The sequence below is a fragment of the Bubalus bubalis genome, chromosome X (genome assembly GCF_019923935.1).
Source record: "Bubalus bubalis isolate 160015118507 breed Murrah chromosome X, NDDB_SH_1, whole genome shotgun sequence".
Lineage (NCBI taxonomy): Eukaryota > Metazoa > Chordata > Mammalia > Artiodactyla > Bovidae > Bubalus > Bubalus bubalis.
Window position 1 is genome coordinate 36,324,141 of NC_059181.1, and position 22,326 is coordinate 36,346,466.

The 22,326-nt window shown below is 40.2% G+C and overlaps 1 long non-coding RNA gene across 2 annotated transcripts in view; it reads left to right on the forward strand.

Annotated features, from left to right (window-relative positions):
- The first annotated feature begins 378 nt into the window (after nt 1-378).
- LOC123331766 overlaps nt 379-22,326 on the forward strand; it is a 52,095-nt gene continuing 30,147 nt past the window's right edge. Inside the window, exon 1 of one of the 2 annotated variants that reach the window (XR_006548536.1) lies at nt 379-1,613. This is a non-coding gene — a long non-coding RNA (uncharacterized LOC123331766). The remainder of the gene's footprint in view (nt 1,614-22,326) is intronic. The other variant, XR_006548537.1, reaches the window with a different exon arrangement.

The following is a 22,326-nucleotide window of genomic DNA, read 5'->3' on the forward strand; positions in this document are numbered from 1 at the left end:
CCAGGTAGGCCGAAGCAGTCTTCCAGGAAGATGTCTAAAACGCCTTCTGGTGCCAGGGGTCTATGGAGGCAGCAGGGCTGAACATTTCAAGAACAACATGGGCTCCATCCCATTTCTACCCTTTCAGAAACCACGCTCTAACTCTTTAACCCACACCAATTCAGTGTGGGGTAATCCAGATGCCAGGAGGAGTCCCAGGTCTCTCCCATTCGTCGGCTCAGTGTTCTGACCAGACTCCATGAGGATGACCCAGTGAGGGGATTCTTTCTTTCTGACCAGTGTGGTATTTCTTTGAAGTGATTTCTTGACCTTGAGCTACCCAAAGGATGTTGACACGCTGATGTGAGGTCATTCAAATTGTTTATCTCGAGAGCCCCGCCTACCTATACACAATCAAACACACTTTTAGGGGCTATGTTTAAAGACTGAGGAAATTCATGTTACTTAGCATTCCAGGGCAGACCCCAACGTGGTGGTGCACACTTCCGTTTACTGCCAGAAAGATGTGGGTTGGGCTCTAGGGAGATGAGAAGGGTCATGTGATATCCAGCTCACCAATCAGAAACTAAGGTTACACCAAAGTCCGCCCACCTTCTTCCATCGGCTAATCCCGGCTCTACCTGAGATGGTGTTTGCAGGGGAGGACCTCTCTGTTTCTGAGAACCTGGCGTTGTGACTACCTAATTGAGGATGGGGGAAAGAGGAGAGAAGCAGTAGCAGTTTAAATTAATGCAGGGTGAGACGGCCAGTAGCCCTAAGAAGGAGGTATTCTCTGTCACTACCCTTACTAGCAGGACTGGCAACCCAGGTCTTGATGCCCGGATTCCCCCATTCTCAAGTGACCCTCCTGATGCTGAAGCTGATGCTCCAATACTTTTGGCCATCTTATTCAACGAGCCAACTCATTGGAAAAGACCCCGATGCTGGGAAATATTGAAGGCAGGAGGAGAAGGGGAGGACAGAGGATGAGATGGTTGGATGGCATCACTGACTCAAAGGACATGAGTTTGAGCAAGTTCCAGGAAATGGTAAAGGACAAGGAAGCCTGGCGTGCTGCAGTCCATGGGTTGCAAGGAGTATGACACGATTGAACAAGTGACACTTTACCACTGAGCTCAGCTCCTGAAAGCTTCCTTCACCGCTGCCTCCATTTTCATTATCACTGACGGCCCACACCTGCTCTCTCTAAACTCTGCGCAGGTGAAGGAGGTCTGGTCTTCGCAACTGCACGAGTTCTCACTCAGAGCTCAGAGGTACAGAGGCGCAGAAGGGCCAGAATTCACCCCGTGAACCTGGGACCGAAGCTGCTACATCGCCGAGCGTCACTGGCTCAGTCAGCAGACGAGCGCCGACCCTGGTTTAGGGAGAAAGCATGCCAAAAAGCGGCCCCACGGGGAAGAGAGTGCCCAGACCTGGGATCCTCCAGCATGCTCTCTGTTTTTTTGAGCTTCCGGGACTCAGAGGCCTGACTCTTGCTGCCGTTTACTCCAAAACCTCCACCCAGCTGGCGCACTCCTTTCTCAGGCTTCTGTCTGGAGTCCTGCATCCCGGCCAGGCCCTGCTCTCCACGGGTACGACCCCACGCCAGGCCCAGTCCTCCTGAGCCAACACAGGTAAGAACGGTGCTTCACTGCCGCCATTTTCTATCTTGAGTCTTGCTTCCCCCCTAGATTGACTTTAGGAAGGCTCGTCTTCCCCTAGGCACTGGTGGTAATGCCATCTGCATTAGTGCCTCCTCATCCGGGTCTCTCGGCACATTCTCCTTTCATTTTGCTGGGCAGTGAGTGGAAAGCGTCTCCTTAAGGTCTCTTGACCTGAGCCCCTCTCTTCCCTCAGTGGGTTTTCTGTCCGGAAGTGCTCTCCCCTGCCATGATGATGAGTTGGTTCACCTGAGCTTCAACTCCAAGCCTAGTCCTCCTCGAGTTAGGCCAGCCTTGCTGCCTCGACTGGATGCCCCTGAGCCCTGCCTCTCCAAGGGGAGCAGGCCACAAGAGAGAGCACCTACCCCACCCCCTGCTTACTGAGCTGTGATGTCTGTAAGAAACCTCCAAGAAGCCAACTTGGAACAGATACCCATCCACCCACTGCAGTGATCCGGCTGCCTGCTAGTGTTCACCTGTGAGGTTTCCAAGAGTTCTGCTATAGCCACTAACATTCCGAGCAATTTAAAATCCTCTCCTCCCCGTGACTCTAGCAGTTAGCTTTTAATTTTATGTTAACCCTAGATTCCAGCCCCCCACCCCCTGAAAGGGCCTGCCTCTGCTCCTGAGTTGAAATTTCCCTTTTCCAAGTTGCCTTTTTATAGAATGAAATTTTCTTTAAGGGTGTCTCATTCCGATGTTTCCATAATTACAAGTAAAAGTAAACACTTCTTTTGTTCATGTCTTTGGGCATTTACGTTTCTGTGAAGTGCCTATTTATACTCATTCTTTTAAAAATATGCATTATTTATAACCCTTTTTCTGGTTAATGTGGGGCAAATACTTCCAGTTTGTTGTCTAAGTTTTAAAATTTTTTATGGAGCTGAATTTTACAGTTTGTGCTTTTTATATTTTAAGAAATCTTTTACTAATCCTAAAGTATATAAGGTAGTCTTATTTTTTCTCTCTGTGCTCTAAGTCCTACTTTTCACAGAATGTAAACTACCTGAAATTTGCTTCCGTATGATTCCCCTTGTATTCTTTGTTTCCATATGGGTAATCAGTTGCCAAGAAGCATTTAAAAATTACCCTTTTCCCATACTTTAGCACTGTAGCCCTGAAATGGAATAGGTTTAATTGTGAATCTAAGTTTAGACTCTTCCATATATCTGGGTCGTTTGTCTCTATGTGCACTTATACCACACTGTTATAAAAAACTTTGATGTTGTAGGTCAAGTATCTTACTTCATTCTTTTTCAAGAGTGTTTGCATACTATTCACATTTCATAACCCTTTCCTTTTTCATATACATCCTAATATGTATGAAATAGCCCATTGGGGTTTTGTTTGAAATTGTTTTGAAATTACAAATTATTTTGCAAAGTCTGTATTATTGTAATTAGTGAATGTTCATGTCTGTGAAAATAGTGTATTTTATCTAGCGATTTTTGTGTCTCATTGATTATTTTAATACTTTTCCCAGTAGTTTTAGTCTTATGTTTCTAGGTGTGGTTTTCTTTGCATCTGTCTTGCTTGAAGTCTGTAGGAGTTCTTAGTCATGCAGCTTGATATCTTCAGTCAGTTTTGAAAAATTATAGGCAATTATCTCTCCATACAGTGATTTGTTTTTAATAAATGTAAGTGTTGGTTTCCTTTTTTAATGTAATTTTTTATTGTCTCTGAAATTGTTTTATATTTGAAGGATTTAAAAAAAAATGCTACTTAACTCTTTAAAAGGGATGATGAGTCATCATTTATGGCTTTTATTTGAAATGGAGTTATGACCATAACATTTCTATTTGGGCAGTTCATACCCTATTAGTATAGGTGATTTACAGCCGGGACAAGAGAAGTAGAGTTTAACCCAAGGCATCTAGAGAAATGGAAGGGTGATGGAGGTGCCCAGGGTCAAGAAGAAGCAGTGCATTATCAAGTGTGTGAAGGAAAAGGATAACACAGAGGGACTAGGGAGAGCTAGGAGCAAGACTCAGAATCAAGAAAGAAGAAACAGCAGGGGTCAGAGCCCTGAGGTGGGGAGGTCTTGGTTTTTAGAGGAGGAAAAAGTTTGTGTGTTGAGAACATGGGCTTCTCAAGTCTACAAGATAAGGGTGGAAGGGAGCTGGGCAATTATTCAAAGTTAATGATTGGCATGATAAAATGGTCAAATACTAAGTGAAAAAGCATGTTAATAGATAATCTCATGTAAAAAAACAGTTGTGACTGAGTTGTGAGCAGATACGTGTGTATCTGTGTATTTGTGTATGTGCATGGCCAGTTGTATAGACTTAAATGCGGATACACCATGCTGTGAACAGAATATGTATTCACTTGTCCTTTCACTTTGACCATATCATCATTTCTGTGATGAGACTAAATTTACCTGTTTTTCAGAAATTTAAGTTCTGAAAGGATGGTAGGAAACCACATTCAAGTGAGTGAAGTGAAAACAAAAAAAATCAAAAAACCAAAACACTAAAATGAACTCCTTCTCCCATATTTCCCCTCTCTTCTTTTGGCCAGTTTTACATATACTCGGAGTAGATATATTTTTTATTACTGATGTATAATTGTTCTTTCCTGGAGAATCCCATGGACGGAGAACCCTGGTAGACTGCAGTCCATGGGGTCGCACAGAATCAGACACGACTGAAGTGACTTAGCAGCAGCATAATTGATTTACAGTGTTGTCTTAGTTCCTGGTGTATAGCGAAGTGATTCGGTTATACATATATTCAATATATACATTCTTTTTCATATTCTTCACCATCATGGCATATTACAAGATATTGAATATAGTTCCTGTGCTATACACTAGGTGCTTGTTGCTTATCTATTTTAGGTATAGTTATTTATACCTGCCAATGCCAAACCCATGATTTGTCCCTTCCTCCATCCCCTTTACACTTTGGTAACCATAAGTTTGTTTTCTGTGTCTGAAGCTATTTCTGTTTCATAAATAAGTTCATTTATGTCATATTTTAGGTTCCACATATAAATAATATATATTTGTCTTTCTCTTTCTGATTTCATTTATTAATAACATGATAATCTCTAGGTTCTCCTCTCTTTTCTTCTGCTTTTCTGGTGTATGGCAAGTACTGGTATTTGACTGGGTCAAGAAGGGCCATAGTGCTGAGGCCTGTATTTTTGGGGGCCCTACTTGGGCACTCCTCATCTAAATTTCATACCAGAGCTCAGAGTCCACAGGGACAATGGGATAAGGCCCCTGACCTTCTATTACTTTTGTATAAAATATTGTTTTAGTCAAAAATTTCGTTTGGGTTTTTCTGTTACATCTTATGGAAAAACTCAAATGACCTTATTGGCCAGTCCAATATATAAGGTACCCTGATTCTCTAAGGACACTTTCAGAGCCAGCAAGGTCCTATTCGCAAAGTTATTGCTAAGGAAAGAAGAGCTGGGCCTGTGATATGCTTGATCTTGGGCACAAAAGGTGGCCAGGTGGTCACTGTTTTGGGGATCAAGGGATAGACAAAATACCCCCTCATATCCCAGAGACTGGGGAAAGCAATACTTCAAGCCTTAGGTCTGGCTCCTTCCTTCATTGAGCCAGCATTGTAGGTGGAATCAAAGATCTAAGCGTCCTAGTTTATCTCCTGGGCATTTGATTTGCCTAATTGTGGACCTTAACCAAACATCCTTAACTCTGGCCCGCCACACCTAAATTTATATAGCCCCAGTGGGCCACAGGTTCTTCTACCTTCCTTTTGACATTGAGTCCTTCTTATACTCTCTTCTTAAGGAAGTACCAAATACCATCACATGGCAGACCTCCACACTGTAGAATCCAGTGGATACATGTTGGACATCATCTTGCTTGACCTTTGGGCAGCGTTTAATACAATTGGTCACTTCTTGGCCTCTATACATGTCCTTTCTTGATCTTTAGAGACTTCCCTCTTATGTTCACTTCATATTGTCCTGGACCTTCCTCATCTTCCATACTTCTATGTGTTAGAATTCCCAAGGTTTTAGTTTTAGGTCATTTTTTTCCTAGACATATTCACTTTGTAGGGCATCCTATCTAATCTCATTTTTTAAAATGTCATTTCAAATTGGTGAATTGCAAATATGTATGTTCATTTTTACTCATTCCCTGATGCTCCGTTCATACAGCTGCATAATTGTTTTTTTCACTTGAGGTGTGTAATAGGCATCTCAGATGTCACTAATACAGAGAGCTGCCCATTGGCAATATAATACTAGCCACACAATGTAATTAACAATTATCTTGTAGTCAAATTTTTTTTCTAAAAAGAAACATAAAATTCACTTTAATAATGTTTTAAATTCCATCTATTCAAAATATATTTTCCATATAAAAGTAATATAAAAATTACTGATGAGTTATTTTCTATTCCTTTCTACTGAATCATTGAAGTCTGGTACCTATTTTACTCTTCCATTGTATCTCAGTTCTGACTAGCCTAATGTCAAGTGCTCAGTGGCCACATGTGTGGACAGCACACTTTTGGACCTTCTTTCTTTCATCTCTCTTGTCAGTTTCCCCCTGAATTACTTCCAACCCCAGAGTTACTGCTGTCCGTGGAGTCCTGTCCTAGAAGGCAATACTGAGGTACCAGTTCTGAAAGTTCACAGTGGTATTCTGCCCCAGTACCTTTGGTCCTTCTTGAGGTGTGCTCCTTGCCCCTGCCTGCTATGGAAAAGCCAAAACCCTCCCAATTTTAGCTGCTCTTTCCAGTGAGTACCTAGTGACTAGTTTGCGATTCTCTATTATTTTAAAGTTAGATGCTGTGCCATTACTTCTTTTTTTCCCTCACACAGACACTGATATTATGTAGGTAATATGTTTCTTGGTGGTTTGTCCTCATCCACTTGAATTTGGGGATTTGAGCATAATGTTTGTACATTTCCAATTCCGTGAAGTCATCAGCTCTGTTTATTATCAGAGCGTTTTCATCACTGCAAAATGAAATCCATGCCAATTAAGTTAATCCCCATCCTCTCTCTCCTAGGTCCTGGCAAGCACTAATCTGATTTCTGTCTCTCTGGGTTTGCTCATTCTGAATAGTCCATGTAAATGGCATCGCATGACCTTTTGTGTCTAGCTCCTTTCACTTAGCACAGGGTTTTCAGGTTCGTCTAAGTTGTTGCATGAATCAGTACTTCATCCCTTTTTAATGGCTGAATAACATTCCATTGAGCGTCTTAATTTTGTTTATCCATTCATCGGTGGACAGACATTTGGATTGTTTGGACATTTGAACTTTTAGACATTTGTACCAGACGTGTACAAGTTTTTATTTGAACATGTTTTTTTGGTTCTTTGAGATATATATCCAGGAGTACAAATTGTAGGTCATATGTAATTCTATCTTTAACTGCTTGAGGAACCACCAAACTGTTTCCAGAGTGCTGCACCATTTTACATTACCCCAAGAAATGCTATTAGATTTCTATATTCTCTACATCCATGTTAAAGTTTATTACTTCTCTCTCTTTTTTTTTTTTATCTTATAGCCATCCCAATGGATGTGAGATGGTGTCTTAACTCAGTTTTGATTTGTTTTTCCCAAATGACTAAGGAGCTTGAGTATTTTTCATGTGCTCATCGATCATTTGAATATCTTGTGTGGAGAAATGCCTGTTTAAATCCTGTGCCAGTTTTTAAACTGGGTCTTTGTCATTATTTTGTTGTTGTGTTATGAGCATTCATTATATAGTTGGGATGCAGAGACATTATTAAATATATGATTCATGAATAATTTCTCCTCTTCTGTGGGTTATCTTTTCAAACTGTTAGTAACACACTTGCTGGACAAAAGGTTATAATTTTGATGAAGTCCAATTTAATTGCTTTTTCTTTTGTTGCTTGTGCTTTGGTTGTCATGACTAAGAAACCATTACCAAATCCAAGGTCACGAATATTTACTGTTATATTTTCTTTCAGTGTTTTTTAAAAAAATCGATTATGCTAAGAACATTTAAGATGACCTATTTAACAGATTTTTAAGTATGCAATATAGTATTATCTATAAACATAATACTATACAGCATATCTTTACAATGTGTTCACCTTGCGTAACAACAATTTTATACCTGTTGATAAGAAACTCCTCCTTTTTCTGTTTCCCTTCCTAAGCACCTGGCAGTGAACATTCTGTCCTTTGCTTTTTTGAGTTTAACTACTTGAGATTGCTTATTTAAGTGGAAGCATGCAGTTTTTGTCCTTCTGTGACTGGGTTATTTAATTTTGTATAATGTCCTCCATCCATGTTGTTGCATACTACAGGGTTTTGTTCTTTTTTAATGCTGAATTATGTTCCATTGTCTGTACATACCACATTTTTTGTCCCTTCATCCATCAATGGACATTTAAGTTATTTCTACATCTTAGCTATTATGAATAGTCTTCTAATGAGCATTGGAGTGCTAATATCGCTTCTGGCTCCTAATTTTAATTCTTTACAATAAATATCCAAAAGTAGGATTGCTGGATTGTATGGTAGTTTTAATTTTATGTTTTAGAGGAGACTGCATACAGTTCCCATGGAGGCTGCCCCACTTTAAATTCCCACCAAGAGTTTGCTTCACATCCTTGACAACATTTACAGTTTCTTTAAAAAAAAAAAGGACATCCTAATAAATGTAAGATAGTATCTCATAGTGATGATTTTCTTTTTTCTGACGATTATTGATACCGAGCATCTTTCCACATACTCTTGGCTTTCTGTACCTCTTCTTTCAGTTCAGTTCAGTTGCTCAGTCGTGTCTGACTCTTTGCGACCCCATGAATCGCAGGAGAATGTCTTTTCAAGCCCATTTTAAAATCAGGTTATTAGCTTTTTTTTTTTTTTTTTTTTTTTTTTTGGCTATAGAGTTGTGAGAGTTCCTTATACATTTTGGAAATTAACCCCTTATCAGAAAAATGGTTTGCAAATATTTTCTCCAGTTCTCTAGGCTGCTTTTTCATTCTACTGATAATGTCCTTCATTGAACAGAAGCTTTAGTTTGATGTAGTCTCACCTGTTTTTGCTTTTGTTGACATATCTATGAAATTACGGTTAAGACCAGTGTCATGAAGCTTTTCCCCTATGTTTTCTTCTAGGAAATTACAGTTTCAGATCTTCTTACTTTTAAGCAATCATTTCATGGATAGTGTAAGATGAGAGTCTAATTTCATTGTAAGAATTTTCTGGTTTTAGTTTTTATATTTGGGTCTTTGATCCAATTAATATTTTAATGTGTGAGTTAAGAATTTAACTTCATTCTTTAATATATGTCTGTCCAGTTGTCCTTTTGCCATTTGTTAAAGAGAGCATTCTTTCTCCATTGAATGGTCTTGGTACCATAGTCAAAAATCACTTAACTGAAGATGAATAGGTTTATTTCTGGACTGTAAATTCAGCTCAAGTCAGTTCTGCCCTTTCCTTCCTATCTTAATCCTTACTCTATTTATATACCTATCCTTGTGTCAGTGCCACACTGCTTTATTACTGTAGCTTTGTAGTAAGTTTTGAAATTGGGAAATGTGAGTACTTCAACTTTATTCTTCTTCTTCAAGGTATTTTTGGCCATATGGGGTCCCTCAGAATTCCATATTTTAGGGCCAGGTTTTCAACTTCTCATACATAGTCACTGGGATTTTGATAGAACTTACATTGAATCTGTAGATTGCTTTAGGAGTACTGCCTAAATGGTTTTTTTTTTTTTTTTTTTTTTTTGATACTATTATAAATGAAAGTATTTTCTTAGTTTCTTTTGCTATTGTTCAGTGATGGTGCATAAACATACAAATGATTTTTATGTGTTGGCTGTCTACCCTGCAATTTTATTGAGTCTGTTTATTAGGTCTAATCATCTTTTTCTTTAGAGGAGTGGATTTTTCAAGATTTCTTTATGTAAGATCATGTTATTTGCAAAACACAAGTAATCATTTCATTTCTTCTAATTCATATAGCTTTCATTTATTTATTTATGTTTTTGCTTCATTATTCTGGCACAGACTTCTAGTACAGTATTGACATAGCAAAAGCAGACATGGTAGTCTTGATCCTGATCTCATGGGGAAAGCTTTCAGGCTTTTGCCATTGAGTATGCTGTTAACTGTGGGTTTTTCATAAATGCTCTTTACCGTGTGGAGAAGGTTCTTTTCTGTTCCTGGTTTGTTTAGTGGCTGTGGTATTAGAGGATGTAGCCATCATAGGGGAGGACCTTCTCAAAAAATGTGTGACCAGGGCCTGCAGCCAGATTAAGGTAGGATGAAACTGTAGCTTCATAGGTGGAGGTTACAGGCAGCCTAGGAGAGAAGTTGATAGGAAGTGCATGATTAGAGCATATGGAAAGTCAAGGGGAAAATCCAACAGGAAATGCATAGGTTAAAAGTGCAATACTTGGAGGGAACGTTTCTGAGTATGCTTCAATGCACAGTTAAGCCAGCTTAAGTGGGTGCATAGGTGAAGCTTGTGTCCAGCCTAGTTGAGTCAGTGGAGGGAGGTGTGTGTGTAGGGGGGATTGTAGCCTGCTTTGGGGAAGATCTGACAGGAAGTGCAGAGGGAGCCATCCAGCTTAGGAGTGGTTTTAGCAGAAGGTGTATCTGTGGAGGGTAAAGCCAACCTGGGGGATGGGGATGTGGAAGGCGATGTATGGGTGCATGGTGCACTCATTCTTGGACCTGGCAGAAATGCAGAGATTGAGAGAGTATACAACCTAGGGGAGGATATGACAGGAAGTATGTGTGTGTTTTGAATACAGCCAGCCCAGAGGAGGTTCTGCAGAAAACACATGAATGGAGGCAACAGCTAGCCTAGTTGTGTAATGGCAACAAATGGATTGGTCAAAGGAGCATCCAGTCTGGAGAGGGCCTCCACAGACTTTGGATGGGGGAATTGTGTGAAAGCCTATAGGAGGATCTGACAGGAAGTGAATGGATGAAGGGAACATCCAGCCCAGGGGAGGACCTGGCAGAAGATGCATGACTGGAGAAAACACCTTGTTTAGTTGAAGTTTAGTTTAGTCTACTTAGGTGATGCTTGGGAGAGAGCATACAGTCTTCAGGAGGACGAGGCTGGAGAATCCCCAGCAGGAGTAGCATGGGTGCGCAATGTAATCAGTCTTTGGGAGGCCCTATTAGAAACTGCATGGGTGAAGGTTGCAGCCAGCTTTGGGATACATGGCAGGAAGAACATGGGTGGAGAGTGTAGCCAGCCAAGGAAAGAACATGAGAAGATGTGAAGAGAAGAATGAGAAGATGTGCCATTAAAAGATGGCGCATCCAGCTTAGGTGAGCAGTCTAAAGGAGGTGCATGGATGCAAGATGCAGCCAGCCCAGGAGCCAAAGTAATCATTTGGTGCATGAATGTAGGGTGAAGCCATCCTAAGTTAGGACTCCAGAGGAAGAAGTATTTATCCTGTGGGAAATCATGGCATGATGTCCGTTCATGGTAAGGAACATCCATTCTAGAAGGACATGGCTAAAGATGCATGGTTGCATGTTGCAGCCAGCTCATGTGAGGAAATGGCAGGGAGTGCATAAATGCAGAACGCAGCTAGCCTCGAGGAGGATCCTGCTGCAGGTTCATTAGCGGATGGTGCATCCAGTCTAGGAGAGGATTCAGCAGGACGTACGTGGGTGAAAGGCACATTCTTTCAGAGGAAGATGCAGCAGGTTGTGCACGTGGGGAGCATCCAGCCTACAGATGGTTTTGACAAGAGGTGAGTGGATGGATGGTCCAGGCAGCCTAACAGACAGCCTGGCTGAAAGCGCACAGGTCAAGGATACAGACAGATTAGAGAAAGACCCAATGGGAAGGACATGTGTAGAGGGCATATCCCAACTACGGGAGGACTTGGTAGGTGGTGGATGGATGGAGTGTGCAGTGGTCATTCTGGGTATATACTGTGTTTTCAAGTTGGGAGCTGTAAATCCATTGTTTGCTACCCTGAAGTTAGGCTGTGGTATTAGTTGTGAAAAGGACTATAAGATTCTTTCCATTTAAGTTTGAGATGAATCTTTTGAGAATGTCATTTCCAAAGGAGTTTATCCTCTAATTGAAGACTAAAAGAGGTGCGAAGGCAGACTTAACCTGCAGGTGATAAGTATGAGCATACTTAGTTAGTTCTTTAAGTACTTAAGGATGTTTGACTATATTAAGTTTGAGGTATCCAGGTAGAGTAAGACATTCTCATGCGCCTTCTAGTTATTATTTCATGTGTGTGCTCAGTCGCTTCAGTTGTGTCCCATTTGTTGTGACCCTGTGGACTACAGCCATCCAGACTCCTCTGTCCATGGGATTTCCCAGGCAAGAATACTGGAGTGGGTTGTCATTCCCTTCTCCAGGGGATCTTCCCAAACCAGGGATCAAACCTGCGTCTCTTGTGTCTCCTGTATTGCAAGAGGATTCTTTACCACTGAGCCACCTGGGAAATCCTATTATTTCATAAGGAACTGGATTAATTTCCTGTGGCTGCTGTAAAAAATTGCCACAAATTTGGTGGCTTCAAAGAACAAAAGTTTATTCTCTCACAACTCTGAAGTCAGAATCCAAGTGTCAGTGTCAGGAGGGCGGTGGGTGCTCTCTCCAGAGGCTATAGAGAGAAATAGGTCAGACAGAGAAAGTTAATTACTGGATAATTAAAAAAAAATTTTTTTCCAGCTACACTGAGTGCAGGCTTTCTCTAGTCGCAGCAAGTGGGGGCTCCTCTTTGCTGTGGCTTCTCTTGTTGCAGAGCACAGTCTCTAGGCACGTGGGCTTCAATAGTTGCAGCACTCAGGCTTCAGTAGTTGTGGTTCATGGGCTTAGTTGCTCTGTGGCATGTCCCCTGCATTGGCAGTCAGATTCTTATCCACTGCACCACCAGGAAAGTCCTGGATGATCTTAGTTATATGTGTAATCTTTAAAAAGCAAACAAAATGGTGGGCTCATAGAGAACAGATTTGCAGTTGCCTGAGCCAGGGTAAGGGGTGGGCGAAATGGGTGAAGGAGATCAAAAGGTACATATTTCTAGTTATACAATGAACTAACAGATCGTGGGAGTGTAATGTACAGCATGGTGAATATAGTTAATAATACTGTATTCATGTTTGAAAGTAGCTAGGAGGGTGGATCTTGAAAGTGCTTCATCATGAGAAAAAAAGTTGTAACTATGGTAATTGACATTAACCAGATTTATTGTGATCATTGTACAATATATACAAATCTCAAATCACTACATTGTACACATGAAACTAATATAATGTTTGCTAAATTAATTGGTAGTAAAAGAAAAATAATTTTAAAGCAGAATGAAATAGATGAGTTGATCAGTTTGTCATGGAAGGTGACATAGTGGGAGGACTCATGGGTTTCTGGCCTCCATCTACTCTATGGACATGAAGAGACTTTGGGGGCAGAGAAACTGACTTCATATTTTTGTTGGATTCATTTATCTAAAATAACTTGACCCCAGTTTGTCTACTGTCTTTGTTTAAACTGTTTATTCAGCAAGTTTTTTAAATACCAAACATATATCTGCACTATTCTATGCACCAATTCATATGTAAGAGACAGAATCACAAGGATACAAAGGATTGAGATTCACTTTTAGTGTTTCAGAAAAAAATTTAGCCTTTTTCTTTCAGTTCCTAGATATATGCAAGGAAATAGTCCTGTGTTAAGTTAAATCCCAGAGGAGTATATATGAGTTAGTGATGTGGTGAGGAGAGGGAAGAGGGCAGAAGACCCGTGTAGTGAGAAGTAATAATGATTATTTTGATCTTGTATTAAGAGCCTACAACACCCGTCTACTCCTTACAGCAACTCTGTATTTATTGACTATATTTATACATACGAAGAAATGGATGCTCACAGGAAATGAATAATGCATCCTGAAGTGCACAGCTGATAGGCAAACATCTTAAAATTCAAACTGAACCACGTGTCTCATTGCAGCCCAAAATTTAGGGAGATAAATTCCCTCATTTGTTTATGGATAAACTGAAGCTGTGAGTGGTTTCTTTTCTGGCCCAAGATTGAATAGCAAACAAATGGCAAAGCCCAGCTGAGTTGATATAGTCCTTTGGGGGGAAAAAAAAGTGTATTAGGAAGGAATAGGTGATTTCTTTTTTTTTTTAATTTTTTAGTTTGTATTGGAGTATAGCCAATTAATAATGTTGTGATAGTTTTAGGTGCACAGCAGAGCAACACATACACATGTATCCATTTTCCCAGAATAGGGGATTTCTAAAGTGAGTTATTTGGGGGAAGCATTTATGTGAATGATTCAGATGTAGAAAGTCTCTCTCCAAGAAGCTGAGCTAAGGAGAAAGCCCTGTTGTGAGTACAGACACTAAAATGAGTCGGTTAGTGGTTGGAATGGCAAGGTGTGGTCTAATTCCATCCCAAAAGCTTTTTGTATATTCTGAGGGAGGGGAGTTCAAAAATCTGAGACGTTGATAACAGAGTAAGTAGCCTTTGTGTCCACTAGGAAGGTGATTGAAGATCCATTAACATATTATGATTTCTCAGTGTTTGAGAGTGTTCATGGACAGAGGGGGCTTAATCCTTCAGAAGGATATCACTGGGGAAACAATCTAGTGTCTTGTTTTCTCTTTTGCTTTAAACTGGACAGTTTCTGATTTAGTGATTATTTTCTTTAAAATATTTTCAAATATCTTTGTCAACAGAGGGTTTCCAAAATGAATTAGGCCATATATATTAGATCCCTTTCTTTGTAATTGTCTAAGTTGATGAACCAGGAGCTTATGTTCTATGGGTTCAGATTTTTCAAGCATGACATCCTCATGATGTCGAGCCAGAGCCTGAATCCAGAGAGGAGATCTGCCTGCCAGTTTATGTTATGCTTGTATGGTTTCTCTATTAGGGACTTTAGTCTATTAAGAAAACTGGTGACTAAAGCTGGAATTGTATGATCACTTGGGAAGAGACTGAAAACTGTCCTTCCAAAATTGTTAACCTAGGTTGAAAGTTGGAAACAGATTTGTGCCATTGTCTGCATTCTTGTATTTGTGACCAATCAATTTTGAAAGTAAAAGCCAATGTGATAGACAAAGGAAGCTTGTCACCATTTTTAATAGATTTGTGGAAAGATATAATACTATATTGATCCATCAGAATTGTGGGAGTTTTCTCTCCAGGACTTGGAAATGGCAAACCTGAAAGAACAACACTTGTACAGTTTCTTCAAGGACTGACAATTTTATTTCTGCAGTCGAGCCTTTTTATAGGAGCGAGGAACAAAGAGCTTAGAGCATACGGCCAGCAGAGCATGTACAGGGCTAAGATATAATCAGTAAAAGATACTTCAAGGAACAGCGCATTCTTAATGACCCATGTGTTTATCCATGACCCATTTTCTCAAGCAACATCTTTAATGTTTAATCGCTAAATTTTGGCGCCGAGCATAGCCAAAGGCAGGAAATGTTTTTCAGCTATCAGTACATAATGCCTGGTACTTCTGGCCCTTCGCCATTTTCCCATGGACCTTCTCCTTCAAGGCTATTTTGCACTGTGCCTCCCAACATATCCTCCTTTTGTTTTTAGTTTAAGCACGGTAGCTGCTAGTTGGACTCCATCGTAGGAGGCACAGAGTTTTGAGTAGAGACGTCTGTATAGAATTGTGTAGTGCCATACCAGATAGGGTTCCTACTGTAACAATAGATATTAGACTAAGAATGCCAGCAATAATCCATCCTATTATGTGCTTTGACCTCTTTAAGCTATTTTGAGCAAAACTGAGAGAAATACAGAGTCAGTCCATGGTTCTGTTAGGTTAACAGGAAGCCACAAATCAGATCTTTGCTTGACTATTGCAATGTTGACAAAATGATATGAAATAGTATGGTTTAAACATGTATACAAGGCATATGCTATACAGTTAACAATCTTAGCAGAAAGATCTATATCAAAGTTATATACAATAAATATGTACGGGAAGTGCACACAAGATTGGATATAACCTGTACTATTGTATAAAAGGTATAGTTTTGAGGTTTTTAGGTTTTTGCAGTCCCATACACATTGGCAAAGTGCTCCAATGCAGCAGGAATCTTCCACACATGCCATTGCTCAGGTCCTATGGTAGGGGTTCAGACATTGACGTTTTCTCTTTGGCTTCTCTATGGTCATTGATGAGACCCTTCGAGTCAGCTGTGTCACCCGTCGGGGGAGTCTGGTCTCGGGGTCCTTCTCGGTAATGGACATGGCGAAGTGGAACCCAGATTTCTTCTTCATCTGCAACGACAAGACTGTAACCTCTGCCTAGGAGTCATAAGATTCCTGGCAACCATTGATTAAACTGTTTATACCATATTGGTGTGTTGGCTTCTAACGGTTTCTTACTGTTTTCCTCTGCAAAATGTCTGTCTGCACGAGTATCAGAACTATTTTTAGTAAATTTAAAAAATTTAAGGAATAAAGAGTTAAAGATAATAACAATTGAGGGTTCATAGGATAAGAAGTGTATCTTCTCTTCCATATTTTCCCTTATGTGCAATGAAGAAAGGTTCTGTACGTGATCGAATTAAGGCTTGAGTCTTTGAAAAGAGAATATATAATTCTTCATCTAGGTTGTATAAAAAGGCGGTAACAAAATCGGGGAAAAGGGAAGCAAGGTATTTGGAATCAGTATACACATTGAAGGATAATGGTTGAAGAGACAAAAGAGCATATAAAGCATATAATTCAACTCTTTGTATTGAAGAATAGGTAGTAGGTAGTTTCTCTTTGATATTAGGGCTGACAATCCCAGTTATGCCTTTCTTGTTGCCATCAATAAAATAGGTAGGTGCATTTGAAATAGGCTGGGAGGCAATGATATTAGTTACTATAAATTTAGTAAATTATAGGAAGTTCCACAATTTTCTTTTTGGCAAATGGAATGAGATAACATTCTGAAAATCACTTAATGCTATTTGCATGGTCATGTTATTACTGTAAGGTAATTGTAGTTCCTTTTTTGTCAAGGGGACATGTATTGCATATGGATCAAATCCAGTTAAGATTTGTACATGGCTCCATCTTGATACAATTAGTTGCCCTATTTTCTCAATGTATGATATGATTTTTTTGATTGTTTGGTATGCAGATATAACCATATAGCTGTTTTGAGCTATAATTGCAGTAGGTGAATGTTTGGTAGGAAATATATATAAATAAATCGGTTGGGTATGGTCCAGCCGAGTTGGGAAGGATTGCTGAATGCGTTTTTCAACAATTTTTAATTCTTCTTTCACTTCTTTTGTTAGCTGTCTAGGACTATTAGGGTCAGGAGGCCCCTCTAAAATTTTAAATAAATTTTGTAATGCATAGGTGGGAAAGCCAATAGATGGCCAAAGCCAATTAATATCTCCTATCAATTTTTGAAAATCATTTAACGTGCATAGAGAATGCACAGAGATTTGAGTTTTTTGAGGTTTTATCTTAGACTCTTCCATAACATGTCCCAAGTAATTAAAGGGTGCTTTCAATTGAATTTTATCTGGTGCAACAAGCAGGCCATGATTTTGAAGAGTGGTAGTGACTTCGTCATATAACTGTTGTAAACAAAGTTCAGATTCCATGGGGAGTAGTATATCATCCATATAATGAATTATGAAAGCAGTAGGATATTTATCTCTTAACAGGTTGTAATAAAACAGATATGAGATATTGGCAAATGGTAGGAGAGTTCATCATTCCCTGAGGTAAAACCTTCCATTGAAATCTTTTAACAGGAGCCATGTGATTTATAGAAGGAACTGAAAAAGCAAAACATTTTCTATCTTTAGGATGCAAAGGTATAGTAAAAAAGCAGTCTTGTAAATCAATAATAATTACAGACTAGCCTTTCGGTACCATGGACGGGGAAGGCAATCCAGGTTGTAATGGCCCCATAGGAATCATAGTATTATTAACATTTCTTAAATCGATCAACATTCGCCATTTTCTTGATTTCTTTTTTATTACAAAAACGGGAGAATTCCATGGGGAAAATGAAGGCTGTGTATGATTTTTCTGTAATTGCTCATTTACTAATTGTGTGAGAGCTGCCAACTTTTCTTTAGTCAGGGGCCATTGAGGTGTCCATACTGGGGCATCAGATTCCCAATCGAGAGGCAGCAGTGTTAACTCAATGGCCCCCATTAAAAAGGCTCATTTAGAGAGATCGTGGCTTTCGTTTGTTCAAGAAAATCCCTTCCCCACAAATTAATAGGGATACTGGTAATACATGGTTTGATGTAAGCTACAATTTGATCAGGACCATAAACCTGTAAATAGGATGCACTGACGAAAGTTTGTGTAGCATCAGCCTTGCCCACCCCTAACAGTCTGGAAGGAGCCATAGTCTTACCCCATTCAAGGGGCCATTCTTCAGTTCTAATAATGGAAATGTTGGCTCCTGTATCCAACATACCTGTGAAATTTTTCCCCCGTATCTTTAGAGTAAGCATAGGTTTTTGATGCTCCTTTAATAAGGTAGATAGTGCGGCGGTAAGATTAGTGCTACCAAAACCTCCCTGTCTAATTTTATCAGATGCCTTCAATGATTTGACATATGGCAAAAGTAATTGTGCAAAGCGTTCCCCTTTTTGTAGATATACATTTCCTAATTTCACAACATTTACCATGACATGTATCTCTCCTTCATAATCTTCATTCATAACTCCAGTCAACATTATTAAACCTTTCATTGTATAGTTGTTATGTCCCAAAATTAGTCCAACTGTTCCAGATGGGACCGGACCATAATATCCAGTGGGGATTTTATGAGGATTGTATAATTCTATTAATTCCATATAATAAGGACTAGGTATATCAATGCAAGCACTCTTAGATGTAGCTGCTTGCAGTGTCATAATGTTGGGTCCTCCTTTTGTAGTGGGGCTAGAGGATAGCCCCTTTATTAGTTTCCCTGTTGTTTTTGTTGTGCCTCTGGTGTCAATGCATTTCCAATCTTATCGAATTTGGAACAACATTCATTCAACCAATGGAATCCCCTCTTACATTTTGGGCAAACTCCCGGGGGCCTTTTTTTATTAGAAGTATTATTATTTTTAGCTGTCTGCATTGGAGTGTGGCATTGTTTTTTCATATGGCCGGCCTTCCCGCAGTTAAAACATTTAGCAATGGCAGCCTTTTGCACATTAAAAGTTTCTAGTGCTGCTAATTTTGCTCTATGGGACATAGATCCGATATCTCTACAAACTTTCAAATACTCCATAAGAGAACTGGTTTCTCGAATTGGTCTAAGCACGGATCAACATTCCTCATTAGCATTTTTAAAGGCAAGTTGCTTTAAAATAATACTTTGTAAGGTTTCATCTCTGATAGATTTCTCGATGACATCTTTTAATTTCCCTATAAACTGGGCATATTCCTCCTCATGTCCCTGTGTAATCTTGACAAATGAACCATCAGAGTTAACATTATCAACCTTTACCCATGGTCTGCAAGAAATTTCTCTAATGAAATGCAACATCTGAGGGGTAATATTAGCTAATTGCACAGTCATATTGGCCATGGTTCCTGTTCCAGTGAGTATATCATAGGTTAAATTGGCAGGGTTACCACGAGATTGCTGGTCAATCATCATTTATCAGGTCTCATCACCAACCCACATTTGCCATTGAAGTAATTGTTGAGGATTTAGAACCATCTTTGCTACTTGAAAAAAATCATATGGCATCCAGTGATCAGCCCATCCTCTGAGGAATTCTACACAGTAAGGAGAAGTAGGTCCATACAGAGTGCATGCTTTCTTAAAGCTGGACAACATACCAAAATCTAGACCAGCCCAAGCATTCTGGCCTTGGGCAGGCTGATCAAACTGTATTGGGAAAGCAAAAGCATAAGTAGGCATCTCCTGAGGAGGAGTGAAATGGTTAGTACAAGCAAAGTTAGCAACTGCTGTTACAGGTGGAGCAGACAGACTTGGGCTGTCCATTGAATGAAATGACCTCCTCTCTAAGTGGTTTCAGTTTTGACACATCCTGTATACATATGTCTCCAAGCTGTTTTTCTAAGGATTGTGTCTGATTGAGCATAACATTCTTATATTTCAAAGCTCATTGCATATCTTGTTCCTTAAGCCCATATTCATGTAAAGACTGAACAGTCTCCATTTCCAAATCAACATTATGCCCTTCAATTTGTTCTATGACAGCCCATATGAGTGACCATGTAACCCACCATTGAGGGGGAATACGGACTCCTTGCTGATATGCTAGCAAAACATTATTCTTAACCCTTTTCCATATGTCTAGATCGAGCATCCCCTCCTCTGGGAACCACAGATTATGTTCCAGTAAAATATGATAGCAGTCATTCAACTGATCTCTTGAAACATTTACACCATTTTGTTTCAAAAAGTGATGCATTATAGAAATGAAAGGAATCTTACTGCTATGTTGTCCCATCCTGCTTACCTCTTTCTGCAGGGCTTGCTGCTTTGTTCAGTCTTCCTATCAAGTCCCTGTTTGGGGCACCACCTGTAGGAGTTTTCTCTCTGGGAGTTGGAAATGGCAAACCTGAAAGAACAACATTTGGACAGTCTCTGCAAGGACTGACAATTTTATTTCTGCAGTCGAGCCTTTTTATAGGAGCGAGGAACAAAGAGCTTAGAGCATACAGCCAGCAGAGCACGTACAGGGCCAAGATATAATCAGTAAAAGATACTTCAAGGAACAGTGCATTCTTAACGACCCATGTGTTTATCCATGACCCATTTTCTCAAGCAACATCTTTAATGTTTAATCGCTAAATTTTGGCACCGAGCATAGCCAAAGGCAGGAAATGTTTTTCAGCTATCAGTACACAATGCCTGGGTACTTCTGGCCCTTCGCCATTTCCCTGAGGACCTTCTCCTTCAAGGCTATTTTGCACTGTGCCTCCCAAAAAGAATGTCTTCATTTGTGGTGACTCATCTAGCCAAGCCAGAGGGTTCCATCTCCTGGATCCAGGAGATTGACCACTTGGGAAAGGTCAGGAGGTTTGGTGAGCAGGTTCTGAGAAATAGTCTGAAGTGAGTCGAACATCCCTTGTGGTTTGTCCACTGATCCAGAAGATGTTTAACAATGCCATGAATATCAGAGCAAGACTAGGGTTTGAAAATTGCCTTCTCAGTTGGTTAATCTTGGGGCCCTTGAGTGTCTAAAGAGCCCCCAGTAGGAGAAGGGGAGCTTACTACTCAAGTGACTGGAGGGAATTGGGAGACAGAGAGGAAAGAGAAAGGTCTGACAGAGGTGGAGGAGGTTGAATACTTGAAGGGCAACAGAATAAAGGATTCAAGGGCGTTTAAGTTTAGATCAAAATGGTTAAGAAAGAGGGCAAGGAGAAAAGAGGGGTATGATGGGAAGAGAGAGGTCTTAGGAGGCTTTGTGTAATGAAGATAGTCTTTGAAGGAAATAATGGCTTCTGAAGTTGTTTTTTTTTTTTAAGTTTTAAAAAATTATTTAATTTATGATTGCGCTGGATCTTCATTGCTGCTCACAGGCTTTCTCTAGTTGTGTTGTGTGGGCTTCTTATTTGTGGCAGCTCCTTTTGTGGAGTGTGGGCTCTAGAGTGGACAGGCTTCAGTAGTTGTGGCGCACAGGCTTAGTTGCTCCACCGTGTGGGATCTTCCTGGATTGGGAATTGAATCCATGTCCCATGAATTGGCAGGTGGACCACCACCAAACCACTAGATCACCAGGGAAATCCTGAGGAGATTTCTGAAAATATTTATTTATTTGACTGCATTGGGTCTTAGTTGTGGCATGCAGACTCTTAGTTGTGGCATGTGGCTTCTAGTTCCCTGACCAGGGAATGAACCCTGGGCCCTCTGCTTTGGGAGCACAGAGTCTTAGCCACAGGACCACCAGGGAAGTTCATTATGAAGAGATTTTATAGGAGATGGGTTTTTCCGACTCTTTATACTAGATGAAATAAGCAGGACATTGCTTGGGTGAGGTTTTAAAGTGGATCCCCTAGCAATTGAACTGGTTTGGAGAGAACCCAAGATCACCAAAGAGGCTGTTCAAATCTTACATTGTTGGTCAGCAAATGTTTGCCTTTTTTAGAGAAATTAGATGGAATTAAAAGTTGAAATATGGAGCATGTATCCTGTATGAGAGGCACCTGGGGGTTATTGGTGAGTTGGAGGGTAATAAAATTGACACCTGCGAGTGTTAAAACCTTGGTCTTATAAACCCAAGATGTTGTTTCCAGAGAGAGACGTGGGACGGGCCGGGGGTGGGGAGGGAGGGCTGTGTGTGTGTGTGTGTGTGTTCAGGTGTCTTGATTCAGCACCCCTGAAGGCTCAGGGAGTGTGTGTGTGTGTTCAGTTGTCTAGATTAAGCATCCCTGAAGGCTCAGGGAGTGTGTGTGTGTGTGTGTGTGTGTGTGTGTGTTGGTCATTCAGTCGTGTCTGACTCTTTGAGACCCCACAAAATATAGCCCACCAGACTTCTCTGTCCATGGAATTCTCCAGGCAAGAAGACTGGAGTGGATTGCCATTCCCTTCTCCAGAGGAACTTCCCAACCCAGGGATCCAACCCTGGTCTCCTGCATTGCAGGCAGATTCTTTACCATTTGAGCTACAGGGAAGTCCTCAGGGACATTAATCCTGTAAAAATCAGTGGCAGGAGTGGAGCTTTAGCACATTATGTTAATCGAGATAAGCCAGAGAAAGACAAGTACTGTAAGATACCACTTTTATGTAAAATCTGAAAAAAAAATCAAACATTTAA